This window comes from Bidens hawaiensis, unplaced genomic scaffold (genome assembly GCF_021521415.1).
Source record: "Bidens hawaiensis isolate Kalapana, Puna unplaced genomic scaffold, B.hawaiensis_p1.1 tig00067776_1, whole genome shotgun sequence".
NCBI classification, from domain to species: Eukaryota; Viridiplantae; Streptophyta; class Magnoliopsida; order Asterales; family Asteraceae; genus Bidens; species Bidens hawaiensis.
Genome location: NW_027506615.1, coordinates 1 through 20,463, shown reverse-complemented (window position 1 = coordinate 20,463; position 20,463 = coordinate 1). Strand labels below are relative to the sequence as shown.

Here is a 20,463-nt window from a genome sequence, read left to right as displayed (position 1 = left end):
AGTTTCCGCATGTTAGCGGCTTGTTTTGTGTCGAGTACGAAGACTCTTGCATTTCCTTTCTTGTTCTAACCACTTCCACCCGCACCACCAGTCGCGGGTTTGTTCTTCGGGCATTCGAAGCTTAGGTTCCCCGTCTCCTTGCAATTATAACACCTCATTTTCATTTTCTTCTTCCAGCAATAAGCAGTCGCATGGACATGTCTTTGGCAGGATTCACAAACGGTTGACGAAACATTTCGGCATTGCCCTCGGTGGCGCTTTTTACAGATCTTGCAAAATGGAGTGTTTGAGTTAAATCCGGCTCAGCTTTGATTTGCACCCATGCCTTTGAAGTGGGTGCTTCCACTAGTTCTTCATTGATTGTTGTTTGTTGTCATCTTCTTGTCTTCTTCTTCATTGCGGACAAGGCCACTCATCAGATATCCCGCTAACTCCATCGCAGAGTCAGCCATTTGAGGAAGATGAGACCTCACCTTATCGCGGATTTCCGGCAGAAATCCCTAAATATATCTTGTAACTTTGTTGGACTCAGGGTTAACCAGCTGGGTAACTAGGCAACAGTACTCATGGAACTTTGTGTTGTATTCTCGGAGATTTGTCCCAATGACCTTATGATTAAGAAACTTAGTTCGGATTTGGTCAGTTTCGTGCATCGGACAAAATTTTGCCAACAGCGTCGCTTTGAATTCTTCCCATGTAAGGTTGTATAGCACTTGACGTTCCTTGCTTAGTATCAATGTGTTCCACCACTCCAATGCCTCACCTCTAAACATTTGTGCGGAGTATTGTATCATTTCTTGACTCGAACACTTGCTTATGATGACGATCGATTCCATCTCCTCGAGCCATCTAACAGTTGTGATTGCTCCTTTGTCCCCATAAAATTATTTCGGTCAAAAATACTTGAAATCTTTGAATGAGCAACCACCAATGTTCAATTTCTTATATTCTTGATGGATTCCACCATCAGCATTCGATTCGTGAACACTCTCCTCGACATGGGATGTTTTCGGTCGGGATTTAACATATTTTCAGGAGAGTTCAACGGATTGAGAATGTTTCGACTGTTTGGATTTAGATCTCGCTTCAGATTCAGCCTAACGGCTTCTTTTATCATTATTTAAATTTGACACATATATTTATCAGGAATTGGTTCTTCTTGTTTATCCTCGGGGTCTTTCCCCTTATCTTTTCGATTATCAGCATCTTTTCGAAATTTTTCGATATTATTACTTTGTTGAGACATCTGTTCTTTTTCACGTTTTCTTTAACTGAAATATTAACAAATTTTCTCTTATCAAACATACATTTTATTTATTCAACATATGTATATACCATTATGATATATACATAGATTATTACATTGCACACACACACATATATATACATCCATACTTGATGTATATATATTTTATTCTTATACATATTTTTACATATCACATAACACACAAGATTACATTAACACACACTTCTCCCAACTTGTTCTTCTTTAGTCTCTCATGAACTTTTTTACCACCTTTGTCAGTTTGTTGCATTTGCGAAGAAGCGTCTCTCCTATCTTCTTCTTTTTCTTCCCATCAACAGCTATCTTCCTCCTCAAATCATCTGTTTCATGCAGTGCCCGGTCCAAGTGCTCTTCCTGTGACTGGAGAATCTCGTTGGGGTATCCGTATCTTGGAGGTGGGTCGCGGTAACACATCATGACTACATCAAAATGGTTCTTTGGATCTGGATACAGAGATGCGGTCACATCGGATGAGTAGTTGAAAAACACCTCGCAGCTTCATTATGTTGGAGGATTTCGTCTGCTTGTTCTTCCTCTATTGGGATTGTGCCTTGGTAGGGTAGGAAGCTTGATGATGCTTTGTTGCAGAGTTCTTCAAGGTATTGCATATAGGGATCAACATAACCATAGCTTGGAACTTGGGGAGTGAGCGATTCTTCCATTGGGGTTGACATCTCGTTGGGATTATCATGGTATTCCTCTTCCGGTTCTTCCTCAGATTCTTCCTCCAGATCTTCTTCTTCTTCAGGTTCTTCTTCCTCTTCTTGAACAGTCTCCTTCACAACTGGGGGCATTATGAAACTTTCATATGGCATCGTTACTCTCATCTTGGGTTTGCGGGACGGTCCTTCACCATTCTTGGGACGGGAGTCAACAGAATCGTAGGCAGAGCTTCCAGTATGCCATCTTCGTTGGTTGGAGTGGCATTGCATCCAATCAAATGAGGGAGATCTCGGTTCTTCTTTGATTGGTCGGTTGGAGAGAAAAGTGTATGAAGGGTGAGGATTTGGAGGTAGGTATGTTGGATTGACAGGTGAGTAGTATGACGGGACCTCAGATGGTTGGTATGTAGGGATCTCAGATGGGTGATATGTTGGAACTGGGATGGGTGGTACATGGGTATTGTTGGTGGGTGGTAGCTTGAGTGCCTTGGAGGTTCACATCCTGTCATGGGCGGACTATCGGGTAGGTTAATTGGGTAGTGTTTGGTTCCGGGGAACTGAAATGGTTTAGTTCGATCATGTTCCACGTCTTGGTTGAAAAATGCTTCGTAATAATCTTCACTCATGTTGTCCTTTGGAAATGGTTCGGGTATTCCTGCTCTTTTTGCTTCATGTTCATAACTTTCCATTGACTTCTTGAAAGACATATAAAAAGTTGGGTGGTTTAGAGTGAGGAGGGAAAGAAAAGGTTTACTAGCCTATCTTATCCCTATTTCAAGTAAACAAGTAATGGAAATATTTTCCTATACTTGGATCGAAGCTTAGGTATTATCTTGTAATAGCTAATTCGCCAAGAGCGATGGCTCTGATACCAACAATTGTCACACCCCAAACCACGGCCTAGGCGTGTGACACATATGTTTGGTACCACATTTGTAAATAAATCAGAGTTACGGTTAATTAGTGAAAGACTTATAAACATGTGGATTTAAATTGTAAATATTTACATACAAAAGACAGGATTTAAAAGTTTCTCGTTTAATGTTTAAAAGATTACTTGTTTATGTTTTACAAAACCACCATTAATATATATATTAAGTTTTATCAAAAAGATCCGAGCCATCGGATATCTTGAGCACTTCGTCTTTTCCAAGCGCTCCTTGTTCACCTGCAAAACGTAAGAAAATACGTCAACAACGAATCTTGGTGAATATGCTGATGCTAAAAATAATTTATTTACTTAATCACCCCTCGAGACTATGTGGGTCTCGGCCCAACGTGGCTTAGGAATAACCAAGTTAAAATAACACAATTCATAAACTCAAGTCTCTATACTCGGTTCCCCCAGAAAACACCGCAACGTTAGACTAGTTGAGTGCGTATACGTATACACAAGGTCATACTCCCCGCAGGCGAGCGTAATTGTGACCAAGTGTGATGTGCCCACCACATATGTAAAGATCCAGACAAACGTACATGATAGCCTGAGGCCAATATTTATACCCTTGTTTATAAATGTTTTAGAGACACTTAGTCTCATGTAAAGTTTTTCAAATAACACATTGACTCGTTTGAAAATAAGTTTGTAAAAGTTGGGGCGTATTCACCTTTTTATTTGGATTGGCTTCAAACACCGTCCTAGGGTCTTTCCCGTTGCTATCTAGCACCTATAGTACTAGTATAACCAGTTGTTAGTCGGATATAAAATCTGGCTTAAGACCTTTAGTCTTATTTTATAAACTTTACCTCGATGAACCTTTAGTTCAAAATCTATTTTACTTTAAAACCTTTAGTTTAAAAGTAATTTATAAACCTTTAGTTTATTTATAAAACCCTACGTTTCTTCTTCTCTAAGAAACGTATTCTTTTCTTTTCTTTATTATTTAAGAATAGTTATGTATTCCTTAAATAATATTTATAACAAAGAATATATATATACTTACACACACACACATATATATATATTTATAATTATTCATAATTTCTTCTTTTATTCTTTCTTTGTTATATTTTCTTTTCTTTTATCGAGGTATCGAGTATAACCTTGACATAAGGTTTAAGCCTTTATAATATTTTATTATTATTATATCCGGGCATTATGCCTACCTTTGTTCGGCTTATAAACCCTAATAACTTTAGCAGCACTCCAACGCCACTTTGTCTTCTTTTATCTTCTTGATCAAACTTCCTTTCTTGCACCCTTTCCTTGGCACGCCAAACGATGAATCACCAAAGCTTTCACCAATCGTCGGCACACTTTCCAAAACTAATCGCCATGATTTCGGGGAACAACAAACTTCTTCTTGGTTGGTATGTTGGTGGAAGGTGGTATCACAATCGAGGAAATGAACACGAAAATCGAGGAAATGATAGAGAATTGGCATGAACTTTGAGGCGGATCGATAATATAACACTTCGGACTTAGAGAGATGTTAGAGAGAGAGTGGAATGTGTTGATTTGGTGTGCAAGAATGAAATCCCGAGCTTGTTATTTATAGACAAAATCTGGAAGCCCATCGCGATACGCGATGGCCTCCTAGTCACTCGTCGCGTATCGCGACGTAGCATTGCACTGTCACCATATAGGTTTGCCACGTGGCGCCACGTGTCTGACGGTGTGCCACGTGTTGACACGTGGCGGACGACTTGCCACGTGTCAGGACACGTGTCTGACGGTGTGTCAAGTGTGGACATGTGGCAGATCTGGTGCCAGAGGTGTCAGACCACGTCATCGCGATACGCGATAACATAGCTTCCACGACGATCGCGTATCGCCGTTGACTTGCTTCTAGAAGTTTTGGCTAAGCCCTTCTCGATACGCGATGGGCTTGTCCTTTGTCCCGTCGCATATCTCTCTAGGACAGAAAATCAGAATTTTCATTTTAAACCCTAAGGATTGGAATTTTGACATTTTTGATCCTTGGAATTTTGAAACTTGGCATTATTGACTCGAAATTTTCATAATGTTACACCTTATAACGATGAGTCTTTGAACTCGATCAAGACTCAGTTGTGAAGGATGCGCGGATCCAAGAGCTTGAAGCAAGCAACACAGATAAAGATTCGAAGATCAAAGAGCTTCAATCTAACATTGGTGGTCTCACTACTATGTACCTGGACCTCCAACATAAGCTTATTCAAAAGTTTGGAGATGAATTCAAAGGCGACCAAAGACATTGCTTCAAGGTGGCAGTTTTAGTGGACGCCCGACTTCAAATATCGATGCATCTGACCCACTGGAACAGTATTTTTCTGCACCTTCAAGAATAACTAAGCAATCCGACAGATTTCAAAAGAAGATTCTTATCATGAAAAATCAAATCAAAACATGGAATCTTCTTATCATCCAGATAAGTTTATCATTGAAATCAAGAAAGGGTTCTCAGAAAAGTATCGTGATAGGTCTGGACTTATTTCTTGGGGGTTCGATATTGATAAGTCCATGTGGTGGGTAAAACGAAAGTCCGGGACCACTAAGTATCATAAGAAAAAGGAAGGATTTTGGATCCTGGACGAAGGTGGATCTTTGTGACCTCATCAATGCTCCAATTTAACAATCCCAACAATGACAAGAGGGCTATTGACTTTTGGAATTTCTTGAGGAAACAAGTGGATAAGGGATTCCCGAACATGTCAACAGCATAGTCATTTTTGAAGAAGGCTAAGGGAGTTCGAGACCCTAAGACCGGAAAAACGATGGTCAATGTGATGTGGCCCAAAACAAAAAAGCTTCTCACATTCCTCTGTCTACTTCTATTCCAGAGGGATCTCTTGATGAAATGCAGTTCTGGACGTACGACAGTGAAACTGCTACAGTTGTCATTCGTCTGTGAAAGGGACAATTTCGGTTTGTCGATCCACGTGATTTGCTGAAATTCCATGAACGAGACAACAAGACTCTAAGAAACTTTCAGATTATGGTTGAACCACTGTTTGAGCCTGCTTCTTAAGAGTATACAAAGATGGTGGGATCGATTATCAAAATGGGCTTGTGGTTTGGAGGATATCGAGAAGCAGATGCCAACATTCTGGAGCATGATTGAAGATGAAGATACAAACCAAGGGGGAGATTGTTGGGCTTATACTAGTTTGGTTTGTACTTTATTCTTGGGTTTGTTTGTATTACATTTTGGGCTTGTATGTAAACCGAGATCCTAGTGATCTTGGTAGGCTTTTGGGCTTTTGTTGGGCTAGGGTGTAGTACCTATATATACATGCATTGTATCTAGGTTAAGGTTGGTTGTTCGAAGTGATTGTTGAACGCATTATTGTGTAAGTTTGTGCTTAAGCTCCCGACGTAATAATACGTGTGTTTTGAAGCATTGTGCTCGTGTTCTTTATGTGTTTGATTGTTTATCTTGAATCGTCTCTTGTTAATTTTCGCTTAACAACGAGATCGTTGATATCACATTGAAAGATATGTTCTAAGGACTTACATTAACATTCACATTGAGTATGCACACAGCCCCGAAAACATAACAAGGAAGTGGGACTAGAAACTCACATGAGCTCGGTTCTTTTCCGAGTTAATGGTAACTCCTCTCTTTAACTGGGTGCAGCTAACTGTATAACAATTACACGTATCAGTTAACTATCCCTAACCATATCATATTTCTAGTTTAATATAACTCTCAACAAACAAGGGTCCGGGGGCAGCAGGATCTAGGGGCGGTTGCCCCTAGCAGAGTCCAAGGGGCAAAGCCTCTGGCTGGGGTCGAGCTGCCAGGTCAGCTTGGAAAAAAATTATTTCCATTAAAGGTTCTTAGCAAAATTTTCATTAACATTTTTTAAATGATTATTTTATTCGCTACTCGTTCGTTATGCTGAATGAGTTCGGGTTATGTATCATTCGCTATCCTATTTGCTAGGACGAATGGCTTCATTCGTTACAACATATGGCTTGGTCTAAGGAGGCGAATGAGCACAAGACGAATGACTAGGGCCATTCGTGTTTTCTTGAGACGAATGAAAGCTCATTCGTTACGGGAGCATGTAAGTGTATTCAACAGCGAATGAATTGATACGTTGTCTTACTATAGCGGTTGGGTAGATAACGAATGACGAGTGCCATCCGTTAATTCATTAAGATGAGTGAACGGTTCATTCGTCATGGAGACACACGAATGTGTCCCATTCGTTATGGTTGTCTAATGAATGACCAACGATTCGTTCAATCATGATGAATGAGCATCAGTCTTATCTAAATCTTTGACTCAGAAGTCAAAGTCAAAATCGAAAAGAACAGTCAACAACATATCTGCAATTAACCATCAAATCACGACGAAACAACATAAAATTGGTATCATTGGGTTCGTAATTGCAGCGCCTATGAACCCTTATCATCCAAACATCCAAACACTCATGTTTTAATTGTACGGTTTATCAATACATGAACCTGATTATTTATACTAAAAATTAGTCTATCAATAATTAACGAATTTCATTGAAAATCTTTGTGTTTGATTAGTCTTTATCATTTGTACAGATCTAGGAATCCTAAGCGAGCCGAACAACCTTAAAATGAATCGGTTTATGAACACGATCAAGTCTTGATGTCGGTTTTGGCTCGTTACGATGCTCTAACACTAACAAGCTCGGGTTTTACCTTCGGATCTTGGTTCGGGATAACGGGGGGTGTTTGTGTGTATTTTGAAGGTGCAGGCTATGGTGTAGAGATGGATGAAAATGGAGAGGATTAGGGTTTAAGGGGTATTTGTACTCCCTTTAGCCCATGGACCTGAGGCCCATTACCATCCGCTATTCCATCTTTTAATGTCCAAGCCCATCCTCTAATAGTTTATTTAACTAAACTGATAACGACATACTATTGAATAATCTAAATTTCTTTTATTATTATCGAAAGCTGGATGATACCAATTTCTAAGTATCAATTAACTACTTCAAACCATATTACACTTCTTAAATTAGTGAAGCCACTAATGAATTGGGGTCCTAGGGGCGGCAACCCTAGCAGGGTCTAAGGGACAGAGCCCTTAGTTGGGGTTAATTCAAATATTTAAGCAAATCGAGTTTTACAAACGAATCGAATCGAATATTTATATGAGTCGAATCGAATATTTAAAAAGAATCAAGTCGAGTTTTACAAATGAATAAAATTCGTTCAGCACTTGAATCTGGATTCGTTCCTTATTTCTCGTTGTTTAGGTGAAGATCTAACACAAACCCACCTTGGTTCGGATTGGTTTTGGATCTGATTGGAAGGAGAGTGTTTGTGTGTGATTTTAAGTGTTTATGGAGGCAAGGTGGTGGAAATGAGGGTTTAGGGTTTTAGGGAGGTTTAAGGGGTTTATATAGTATAAGTCCATGAACCTTAAGACCCATAACCATCCCCTTAACCTATATTTTATTTCCAAGTCTTCAACTCAACTTATTATTATTTAAATTAACTAAGTAATAATACACCATTAGCTAGACATAATTCATTTATTTATATTTTTAAAAGTAGGATGTTACAGTTATGAACGTTTTAAAATGATGGTGGAATTGACATATGCATTGCATACGAAGAGAGAAAGTCAACCATATGGATTATTCCATATATGCACGTTCCATCATTTTTTATTCTCAAATTAATCAAAACCCTTCAAATTTAAGATCAATGAATAAATTACTTCTCACACTTCTCATTTATTGTTTACTTTGTATTTTAACCTAGGGCTAGATTATAATGGGAAGTATGGTTTTTGTAGGAAGGATAAGAAATAATTTAGTCATTTGATTTTTGACATGGATGGTTGAGATTAGTTTGGGGAGGAAATCAAGAGTGAAACAATGGGAAACGCATAATATGGATAACACATTTGTTGCCCCATATGCAAGACAAATGTAAAATTCCCTATCATTTTAAAACGCCCATAACTTTTTTATATGGCATTTAAAAAAAATCATTATCCATTAAAACGATTGTTTTTTTTTTAATTTTTATATAAGTATCATATTGCTATATAAAAATTAAAATAAAATTAGTAGGTTGTTTTACAAACTGTGTCTTACCAAAATTGTGTTTTACAAAATGTGGTATACAATTTTGCTTTTCATTGTATTTTTTTTCATAGGGTTTTTTCCATTATGTTATACAATTGTGTTTTTGTCATTGTGTTTTTTTTTTCATATTGTTTTTCATTGTGTTTTTTTCATAGTGTTTCATATTGTTTTCCATTGTGGTTTTTCCTGTGACCTTTTCCGGTGACTATTTCCGACGACTTTTCGGTGAATTTTTTGATGATTTTTCCAGTGAAATTTCTCGGAGATTGTTTTTCAGTGACTTTCCGACGACTATTCCGGTGAAATTTTCTGGCAAATTTACAGAGACTTTTCCGACGAGGCGGTGGCGGTGGGTGTGATGGTGGCGGTGGGCAGTGGAGTTTGGTGGTTGTAGGAGATGAGTTAAGATGTGAGTGAGTTTTTGAGATTAATGTAAGTAGGTTTTAAGATTAAAATAAGGGGGTTTTTAATATTAAAGTAGTAGACTAAAATACCCTCATTTATAACCTTTATAGGAAATAAAAACTTCATATCTGAACCTAACTCTTTTAACCTAACCCAACGAAGTGATACATTGCCTACAACCTTTGGTACTCTTAAACACATGATCTATATTACATATAAAAGATTTTGGATGGACAAAATTGTGATTTAAGACGCTGCTAACCTCTTCTAATAGAGACGCCGTTAAATTAAATGCATATGCTCTCGAGCCTTCCTTCCGGTGATTCTCCGACGTCCTTCCAGTGTCCTTTTAGTCTATGTAACCCCTCATTCCCCAATTAAAACTCACGTCTAATTCCATTCTCCAGCAATTATTAAAATCCACGTTCAATTCAATTCTCCAGCTCTGTTGAAACCGCCACATTCAATTGCAATAACCCCTAATTCAATTCTTCAAAGAAACTATCATGGAGTCAATGATCAATGTTTATAATAAACTGTATATAATTCTCGTACATGGTAATTGCAGTTCCTTCAGCCCACCTACACAATTGCCAAAACACTGTGTTTCAACCCAACAGTCTAACAGGTAAGATTTTGCTTTTTTATTACCTTTAGTTTATCCACATTTTGTGGATTTCATGGATATTATATGTTTTGGTTGCTAATCAACCTCACTATGTTTGCACACCAAGTGTTTGTTTAAAGTCTCGTATGAATTCTGCCTAATATTCAATGGATATTATTTGTTTTGGTTGCTAATCAACCTCACTATGTTTGCACACCAAGTGTTTGTTTTAAAGTCCCGTATGAATTCTACCTAATATTCACCATTGATTGATCCTGGTTAAAGAAAGTAACAAATTTAAGGCCCTTGAAGTGCAGCTTCCTAACGCTTGCTCCCTGCCCACATGATACTTTTATGGCAAAAATTACTTTAGTCTGCCTCATGGAATATTAACACTTAAAATACGCCTGTGTTGATAATATTACTCGTGGACCCCACTGCAATTACAATTTAAAACTTGTTGGTTGCAACACGTATTGCAGGATCGCGCCAGGAACACACATGTCAATTAGTAGGACTGTACATCCCCTCGCTTCCTTGAACCCGTATCAAGGTAACTGGACCGTTAAAGTTCGTGTCACGTCTAAAAGGGCAATGCGCTACTACAAGAATGCACGAGGCGAGGCCTGTCTTTTTAATGTTGAACTAACTGATGATATCGATGTAAGTTTGCATTCCGTCAGCAACCGTTATATTATTATATTATATATATTCAATTAAAACACACCAGGATATCAATAAATTACACTTCCAGGGTATTCAGATTCAAGCAACCATGTTTAATGACGGCGCAAGGATGTTTTTTGAGGTGTTTGAACTGTCCAAAGTGTACCACATATCAGAAGGATCAATAAAACTGGCTAAGAAAGAATTCAAGACTGTCCTGAATGATTATGAGATGACTTTGAAATTTTGAATGAATATTCTCAAGTGGACGACGCAGCAGGCGACCCCGCTATCATTCCTGAAACCAAATACAACTTTGTTCCAATCGACCAACTAGAACATGTACACCAAAAGGAACTTATTGGTATGCTTCGTTTTGTACCCGTTTTCGTCGATGACTTTCACTTTTACATTCACCTTTTTTAACATTAATTAACTGTATATGTTATTGGCGTTGTCCAAGATGTTTCCCCAGTAAAGCCAATCAAATGGAAGTTGGACAACGACATAGTCCCGAAACGTGATATAACTATTGCAAACGACACGTAACGCCACTATATTTTTGTGCTTTTACATTTACATATTCCCTTTTATAAATATGTGAACTCCAACTCTCCACATTCCAGTAGCAAATCAGTAGTTGTATCTTTATGGGGGGGCCTTGCCAATGATGTCGGTGAACAACTATCAGGCCTGGCTAATGACTCACCAATTGTTGCGATCAAATCCTTAAGAGTAACGAATTTTCGAGGTAATCAACAATTGTTAAATATAAATCTATTTTATACAAACAGTACACGTATCTAAGTATAATCTATATTTCATATAGCTATATATGTATATCTAGATTACAGCTGTAAACGCGCCGAGTCGAGTCGAGCCAATCAACAAGTGTTGGATATAAATCTATTTTATACAAAAGCACACATATATAAATATAATCTATATTACATATAGATGTATATCTATATCTAGATTACGGCTGTAAACGGGCCGAGTCGAGTCAAGGTGTGCTCGAGCTCGGCTCGTTTTCTTTTTCGAGCTGGAAAACCGAGCTCGAGCTCTGCTCGTTTAAAACTCGAGCTGGACTCCTTTAATTTTTAATTTTTTTCTTATTTTTTTGTTTTACATATTTTGATATATAGAAGACAAAAAATATTATTTTAACATACATATTATATAAATCTGTATAAACTAGAGAATATATAACCTTATATGTTTTACTTTTGTTATTTTGTTAAAAGGTTTTAGGAATCGAATGACATATTATATGTATAAATTTTATTTATTTCTTTTTTGATATGCTATTGTTATATATACATATTAAAAGTTAAGGTTTAACATAAACGAGCCAACGAGCCGAGCTAACGAGTCGAGTCGAGCCAAGACAGAGCCACGAGCCGAACTGACCTGGCTCGAGCTCGGCTCATTTAGAAATCGAGTCGAACCGAGCTCATTTAGAATCGAGTTTTTTCAATCCAATCTTTTTTCGAGCTATTTTTTAGCAAGCCGTGAGATTTTTGAACAGCCCCAATATATATATATATATATATATATATATATATATATATATATATATATATATATATATATATTCTGTTGAGTTTTGCATTTGGTTGGCGGTCAAACGAGTTTGCTCTTCTATACCGATTCGCTTTTTGGTCTTCAAAATTTAACTTTTTTGTTACTAAACAATGTAACATAAAAATTTGATAACATTACGGAATTTAATTAATATAATAAGCTGAGGTTGACATCAAATATTGAGATTTGCAGCCAGTAGCTGCAGCATAAGTCCTTTTATGTCACTATTTATCTTAGCTTGACAGTGTTTCCGGTATTCATACCAAATATTAACCAAACAACAAAAGAATAAACAAAAAAATACCGTTCAATAACAAGGTCATACGCCAATTTAGCGCTACGTTAGCAACAACCTTTAATGCATCAAAAAACATAGCACCTACGGATATGTTGCGGTCTCCTTAAGAGCAACGGATTTTTAAGTTAATCAACATTCATTACATATAAATCTATTTTATACAAACAATACACATATATAGCTATAATAACTACATATAGCTATATATATATAGGTAGGGTTAAAATAAAATGTGGAGTTTGTCTAAGAAGTGTAAGAAGTAATCTGGTGCGTTAGATATGTTGATATGATGATGGATATGGAAAGTGTGTTTATTGTGCAGTGTGTTTTATTTTAGTTGTGGTGTATTTATTGTGCGGTGTGTTTTATTATATCTAATTGTGAAAACTCATTTTCTACGCTTCTTAGGAAAAATCTACTTCTTATTGCAACCTTGCTCTCTCTCTCTCTCTCTCTCTCTCTCTCTCTCTCTCTCTCTCTCTCTCTCTCTCTATATATATATATATATATATATATATATATATATATATATATATATATCAATCAATCATACCCAGTGGAGTCCCACCAATAGCAAAGCTATAAGTAGGGTCTGGTGGGATGTAGGCACACCGTACCTCTATCCAATGGGATAGAGATGTGGCTTTCAGAGAGACCCTCAGCTCTTGACTACATATGTATGCGGCAATATAAAAGGAAATAAAAGTTCAACTATAGTATAATTGATAATAGCACGTAGTAAAAATGATAATACTATATACATATATATATATATGAAAAGAAAATACCATAATGGTGTGTGACAAAAAAAATAAGGTAAATAGAAGCCTCTAAGCTATTCATTTGTCCCTAAAAATCATTAACTTTAATTCTACTTCTCTAAGAATTCATATCCCCAACCATGTTCTATGAGAGATTTAGGTCTATCAAATCATGTCTAATCCTCTCATCCCACGTCAATTTAGGTCGTCCTCTACCCCTCCTCCCCTCTATAGTAATGTTTTCTATGGATCTAACCGGGCTCGTCGTCTGTCTTCTCTTCACATGTCCAAACTATCTCAATCTCCACTCTCTTATCTTGTCTGATATGTTAGCTACCCCTAATCTCTCTCGAAACACAATGTTTCTTATTCGGTCTAACCTTGTGTGCCCACACATCCAGCGTAGCATTCTCATCTCTGCTACCTCCATCTTCCGCACTTGTGCCTTCTTGATGGGCCAGCAATCTGTTCCATATAGCATTGCAGGTCTAACTGCTACCCTATAAAATTTTCCCTTTAGTTTAGTTGGGAAACTCTTGTCACATAATATACTTGTGGCTTCTTTCCATCTACTCCATCCTACCTGAACTCAATGGGTCACATCACTGTCTAATTCCCCATCGCTCTGAACAAATGATCCTAGATACTTGAAATTCCTCGTTCTCATTTACTCCACCAAAATCACAGTGGAGGTACTCCGTCTTAGAGCGACTAATCCGTAAACCTTTTGTCTCTAAGGTTGTTCGCCACTCCTCTAGCCTCCTGTTTAGGTATATATATATATATATATATAGGATGAGTATCATTACAGAACTGTTAAATTATTTGAGAACTTGAAGGAACCCTTAAAAACTTAAGTTTTTTATAAAAAAATTTGTATGTTAATTTTATTTGAGTGTAGCTTTATCAATTTTTTATATCTATATTTACGATTGTAATTTTGAAAATTAGTTTTTTTTAACATATCTATGTTTTGTTTTACACCTATGTAAATTTTTTAGTACATAAATTTTACACATATGTAAACTTGTGATTAATATATGTAATTGATAATTTTTATATAAAACATAATAAAACTACTCTTAAATAATGTTAGTATTTGAAAAAAGTAAAAAATGTTTGGTTGTTTAGAGTTCCTAAGAGTTCTTAACTTTTTAGAGTTTAGAGTTCTTAAATGATACTAACCATATATATATATATATATATATATATATACACTTTTGTGTTTTGCTCAATGTTATGGTTTAGGGGTATCACTGTCAACAATCATAAAGACGATCATACAAATAAACCCTACTAGCCCTGCTTAACAGAAACTAGGATCTTGGTACGCTTCAGATGGCAAAGACTCAAACATTATATCCGTGCGCTCCACTTTCAGCCCTGCAGTTAAATATGGTGGCCTATCGATGTACTCTGACCGCGTGACACTAAACCATTTAACAAGCAACCCATCCATGGGTGACGCAAAGGTATTCACTTTTACGAGCCATGAACTTATTTCATTCTTATTTTCAGTTATTGACTTCCACACAAAACTCTTGTTAAGATTCATTAGCTCTCTCGTACAGTCTACTAAAATGATTTCAACTTTGCAACTAGGGGTGCAAACGAGCTGAGCCGAGCCGAGCTCGAGCTCGACTAGGCTTGAGCTCGGCTCGTTTAACTTACATAGAGTTCGAGCTCGATCTCGGCTCATTTGCGAGCTCTTTTATCAAAGCTTGAGCTCGGCTCGTGAGTACATTTTCAAGCTCGAGCTCGGCTCGTTTACTATTTATCAATTTTTTTTTGTATAATTATTATTATTTTTATATTTTTATTATAATTTTATGTGTAAAATAAAATACATTATTTAGTTATATTTTTATTTATTTTTTCATAACTTATATATATTAATTAATAATTATTAAATTTATATTTTTAAAAACTTATATAAATTGCAGGCTCGTTTAGGCTAGCGGGCCAGCTCGAGCTCAATAAGTGAAGCCCGGGCTCGTTTATTAAACGAGCTTACTTTTAGACTCGAGCTTGGGCTCAGGCTCGTTTAAGCTCGGCTCGATCGAGCTTTTTAACAAGTCAATCTCGAGTAGCTCGCGAGCAGTTATGCTTGTTTGCACCCCTATTTGCGACAAATGCCATCACACATTAAAAATTTACAGAAAGTTTTAGTTAATCTGTTATATTAGCATTCACATTTGTCTAGCAGCCAGTGTATTACACGACACGTGCGTGTATGACTTTTCTTAAGCCCGGTCACACCATTTATTATCACATGCAAAGGTTGCAACAAGAAAGTCACTGATGATGATAATAGTTACTCCTGTCAATCATGCAAAAAAATCCCAGCTGAGTGTAATTTGAGGTGTCTAAAACTGTCATCAATTTAAACACTGTAATCATGCATATCACATTTTAATTTAAAGTGTTGTAATTGCAGATATATTCTGACCCCAAAGTTTACAGATGCAACTGGTGGAGCTTGGATTTCCGCATTTGGTGATGATGCCGAGAAAATAATAGGGTGCTCAGCAGACGAGCTTGATAATATAAGGACACAAGTAACTCAATTTTTGGTTTTGGTAACCTGTGTTTATTTCTATCAATAGCATTTTCTTATCACGGTTTCTATCTTCTAATGTTTACAGGTTGATGGAAGTTCTTATCAAACACAACTTAAGAAAGTCACGTGGGCCCCACACCTTCTTTGTTTGGTGGTTGCACCACGAGAGTACAATAATGAGAAAAAAACATATAAACTACTTTAACCAGTGTATGCTACAAACTTACAAAGTCTTTTATTGGTCAACTACAGTATTAAAATTTGAAAAGCAACCGTGATTTGTCACAACTTATGCAACCTTTTATTTGGTTAAGTTGATTTCATGGCATAACAAGTTCAGCACCACACACTTTTATGTTGCTGTTTATAACAAGTTCATCACCTGCACTTTGAGGTTGTGTAAATGAAGTGGTATCATTTTGGTAGAGATGACAATTTTGTGGGTCAAGCGCTTGTACCGAATTCTAAATCGTTTTTTTTTTCAAATATGGATTCAAACACAGTAAACGCTAATTGCATATTAACAATTTGCCTTTATCTCTATTTTCGGTACCACACATACTGATTGCATTGTAACATAAGATCGTTAACGAATCGGGCCACTCAACAGCCAAGTACTTTTGCACAACATAAATGGTAGGGTTCGTAACTTAGTTTAAACTTACATAGTATAGCAACTGCATACTGTACCAACTGTATAGTCTAAACTATACCAACTGCAAATTAGACTACGCAAATATCGGATCCATTATCTTGTTACGAAACATCGACCCTTCAGATGGATTATGCAATGGGACAAAAGACTTGTTTGTAAAGGATTCCAACCAAACGCAATTGACGCGGAAATAGCCATGGGCGAACATGTGGGTAAAAGAATTCTCCTACCAAGAATCCCTTATCCCTCTTAGAAGAGGACATGTTCCCATTCAAATTAACAAGGCGTCAATTTCCCATTAGACTCAACTTATCCATGACGATAAACAAATCCCAAGGTCAAACCATTCCCCACGTCGGCATTTACCTTCCAGAACCCGTTTTTTGTCATGGTCAATTATATGTGGCATTGTCAAGAGGAACATCAAGCGAAAACACAAAGGTGTTGGTGCACCCATCCAAAAACATCAACACGTCAGGCGTTTTCACTAAAAAGGTTGTTTATAGAGAGGTCCTCCACGACCGATGACATGCAGTTGTATACACCCAAACAATCGCCTACTATGCGGAAATACAACTTACTATTTTAGGCTTACAAAACTTTCTTTTTTGGTATTGATCTTTGTTATTATGGCTAACACTTTCATTTATTATTACATTTTTAGTTCAACTACCGCATCTAACATGTTCTTCAAACAAATGTTTAATTAAAACTACAACATTTGATACGTTAATGAAACGCAATCAAATAAAAATATTGAATTAGTGTATACTGCTTTTTAAATTATTTAATTTTTGCCTTATAATTCTTGGTATTGTAAACTATATGCAAACCAAACTTTACCATCGAAAATGTCGGTAACACAACGAGCCGCTACTAAGTGAATCACAATTGTGTCCCCGCCGCAACGCGCGGGCATTATTGCTAGTATAACTTACTGCTTTAAACATCATCATAACACGATTTTAAGTACTTTCTTATTCTTTAATTTCATGCGATTCTTACCAGGGCCAGCCCGTATGCTTATCCTTGCTTTAGGCCCAAAAAATTTGATGCCCCAATTTATAAAAGTACGAAAATGATATATCATATATAATTTTTAAGTTAATTAATACAACAAAGAAAAATGCTTTAGTCTAGTGGTAAAATCTCAAGCTTTCTTTTTGAGGGTTCAAATCCCATGTGTGATTTTTATTTTTTAGTTTTTTTGGTGATTAATGAATGAGAAATAAGCTCAAGGACCCATAAGTTTAAATTAAATTACATTTAATTTTTTAAAAAAATCATTAATTCAATACCTTTAACTCATGATTTGGATACATTTCATTTTTCTTAAAAAAATATTACTTCATAATAGTTCTTAATTCTAGTAAATTGTAAATGTCCATGTAAACGTATCTTAATGTATGGGGTGTTATCCAAAAAAAAATATATTTTTTTAATATCTTTCAAATCAAATTTCTTTTAAGTCCACAATTATATTTTGTTTTTGTTTAATAGGCTACAATGTGACATGCTAGCTTATGTTATAAAATAGAGTGTCTAAACAAGAATTATACTATTTTGGTTTTATATTAACTTCATTTAAATAAATGTGAAGCGAAATAAATAGAATACCCCATTTAAGAATTGTTTTGGATCCAATCCATAAGAATCAATTGAAAAGGCAAAACTCTTATGATACACCAGATCCGGCTCGGTTATTGATAGAGTGAATAAATCTACCATTTCTTGAAATCATAGAGGAACTACACCAACCCATCCTGAACTTGGTGGTTAAACTCTACTGCGGTGACAATACTGTAGGGGAGGTCCTACGGAAAAATAGCGTAGGAGACATCTCTATTTTTTCCCCGGGAATCTTTAGAATTACCACTGCTTAGCTTTCAATTCGCCTCTGACCATTAAATGAAATGTGAATAATCCGTCCTCTTGTCTTTGAAAGAAGGTGCGCTTCCGGTTCTGTCGGTGCTTGAAACAATTTTGTCTTTTCCATATTACTATATCTCTAGAGTCAATATTTTTATATAAGGAACTACTGAACTCAATCACTTGCTGCCGTTACTCTTCAGTTTTCTGTTGAGATCTATCCTGTAGGGGTACTCAAATTGGATCACTGATCGATTTCTTGGTTTCAATTGAAAAGTACAAACTCTTTTTTCTAATAAGGCCCCAAAATTTTCATTCGTTTTAGGCCACCAAAATGGTTAGGCCGTCACTATTCTTACCTATCCTTTAAATTGTTTAAAGACGTATCAAAACATTTATTATATTTTACATGTAATATAAATGAAAATTTTGCAACTTTTCTAGAAGTCTTTTAAGTAAAATTCCCATAATATCTATTTTATAAAACGGTTTTCCAAATTTGTTCACCATTTAAAAATACCCAAAATGTTCATTACTAAAAAGGCGGAGAAACTTTTAGTCATTTAAGACGACTGGTTCGGGTAGCCATTAAAAAAAGAACACGTTTCCTTAAAAACTAACACGACGACTGGTTCGTGTAACCAATAAAGTTTCCTTCGATCAAAATCTAAGTGCCAGCAAAGCAGTCGGTCTAACGACTTCATTCATGTCTATGTTGGGGCGAGTAGATCATGAACATTCCGACTAGATCGTGAACATGCCGACTAGATGGTGAAAATGCCGAGTAGATCACAACCGACTAGTAAATGATATTAAACGCGGGGCCGACTATATCACGTTTTAAAAAAAACCCAAATCGATTGGATCACTATATTAAAATCCATGGCCGACTAGATCACGTTATTTAAAACCCGGACTGACTAGATCACGGTATTAAAAACCCGGGCCGACTAGATCACATTATTAAAAACCTGGCCGACTAGATCATGATATCAAAAAATACTAACATTTTATACTATACATAGCCAAGAATCCTAAGTAGACAATATGAGCCACCGAAATATACCCAAACACTTGTCTAATTCCTTGCAAAATGCCTTCCATATTTATATAAAAAAAACACCATGTCTAGACCCAAAACGAACATATATTAGTATGGTTCGTTTTTATTACAATAATTGGTCGTCTCGGAATTATGATGTGAGCAATCGGTGGAAGTGGGGGGTGTACTCCATATCACTGCTCCAACAACCACCGCATTCGCTTCATCAGCCATATTACCTCGGGAAGGTTTCATCATGGGGTCATGTTGGATATTTAGAGAGCCGACCCAACTAGAATCTTGAATACTCGACATTATGATGTGTATTTCTCCAAGGTCAAGGATGTAGAGAAAGCGACACATCTAGTCGTTAGTTCCAATCAAGCACGATAACTTATTTAAATATCATGTATTTTGTTTTTAGTTATTTTATATTGTAATCGGTATGTTTGTATAATAAATTCAATGATACAAATCATCTAACTTTGTTTATTAACTTTTTTTGTGAATTTAATATTAAAACATGAACATAGCTATAACATTCGTTCAATATCTCCTTCAAAATGCAATTTGCTGACCAACCATCGAATCTACATTTTGCATTTGCGAACATGTTTGTTGCAGATAGTTGACGTTATTGTGGAATACAAAACACTCAAATAATTAAATTAATCTAATTATGAATTGTGTATGTATCGACTTAAATAATATACAATAGTTGTAACATTTTTGAAAACTTCACGATCTAGTCGGCGTATTCATATCTACTTGGGCCGGTTATGGGTTTTAACATTCTAGTCATACCTTTATGATAATCTAGTCGAGCGGTTATTGTTTATAACATTCTAGTCGGCCTAAGTTTTTCATAACGTGATCAAGTCAGCCTAGATTTTTAATATCGTGATCTAGTCATCCTAAGATTTTAATAACGTAAGTTAGTCAGCTCTTGTTTTTAATATCGTTTACTAGTCGGTTGTGATCTACTCGGCATTTTCACGATCTAGTCGGCATGTTCACGATCTAGTCGGAATGTTCATGATCTTCTCGGCTCGATATAGACATGA

General features: G+C 36.3%; 1 pseudogene; it reads left to right on the top strand.

Annotated features, from left to right (window-relative positions):
- The first annotated feature begins 9,863 nt into the window (after window positions 1-9,863).
- Window positions 9,864-16,038, top strand: LOC143618292 (replication protein A 70 kDa DNA-binding subunit D-like; annotated as a pseudogene).
- The last annotated feature ends 4,425 nt before the right edge of the window (window positions 16,039-20,463 follow it).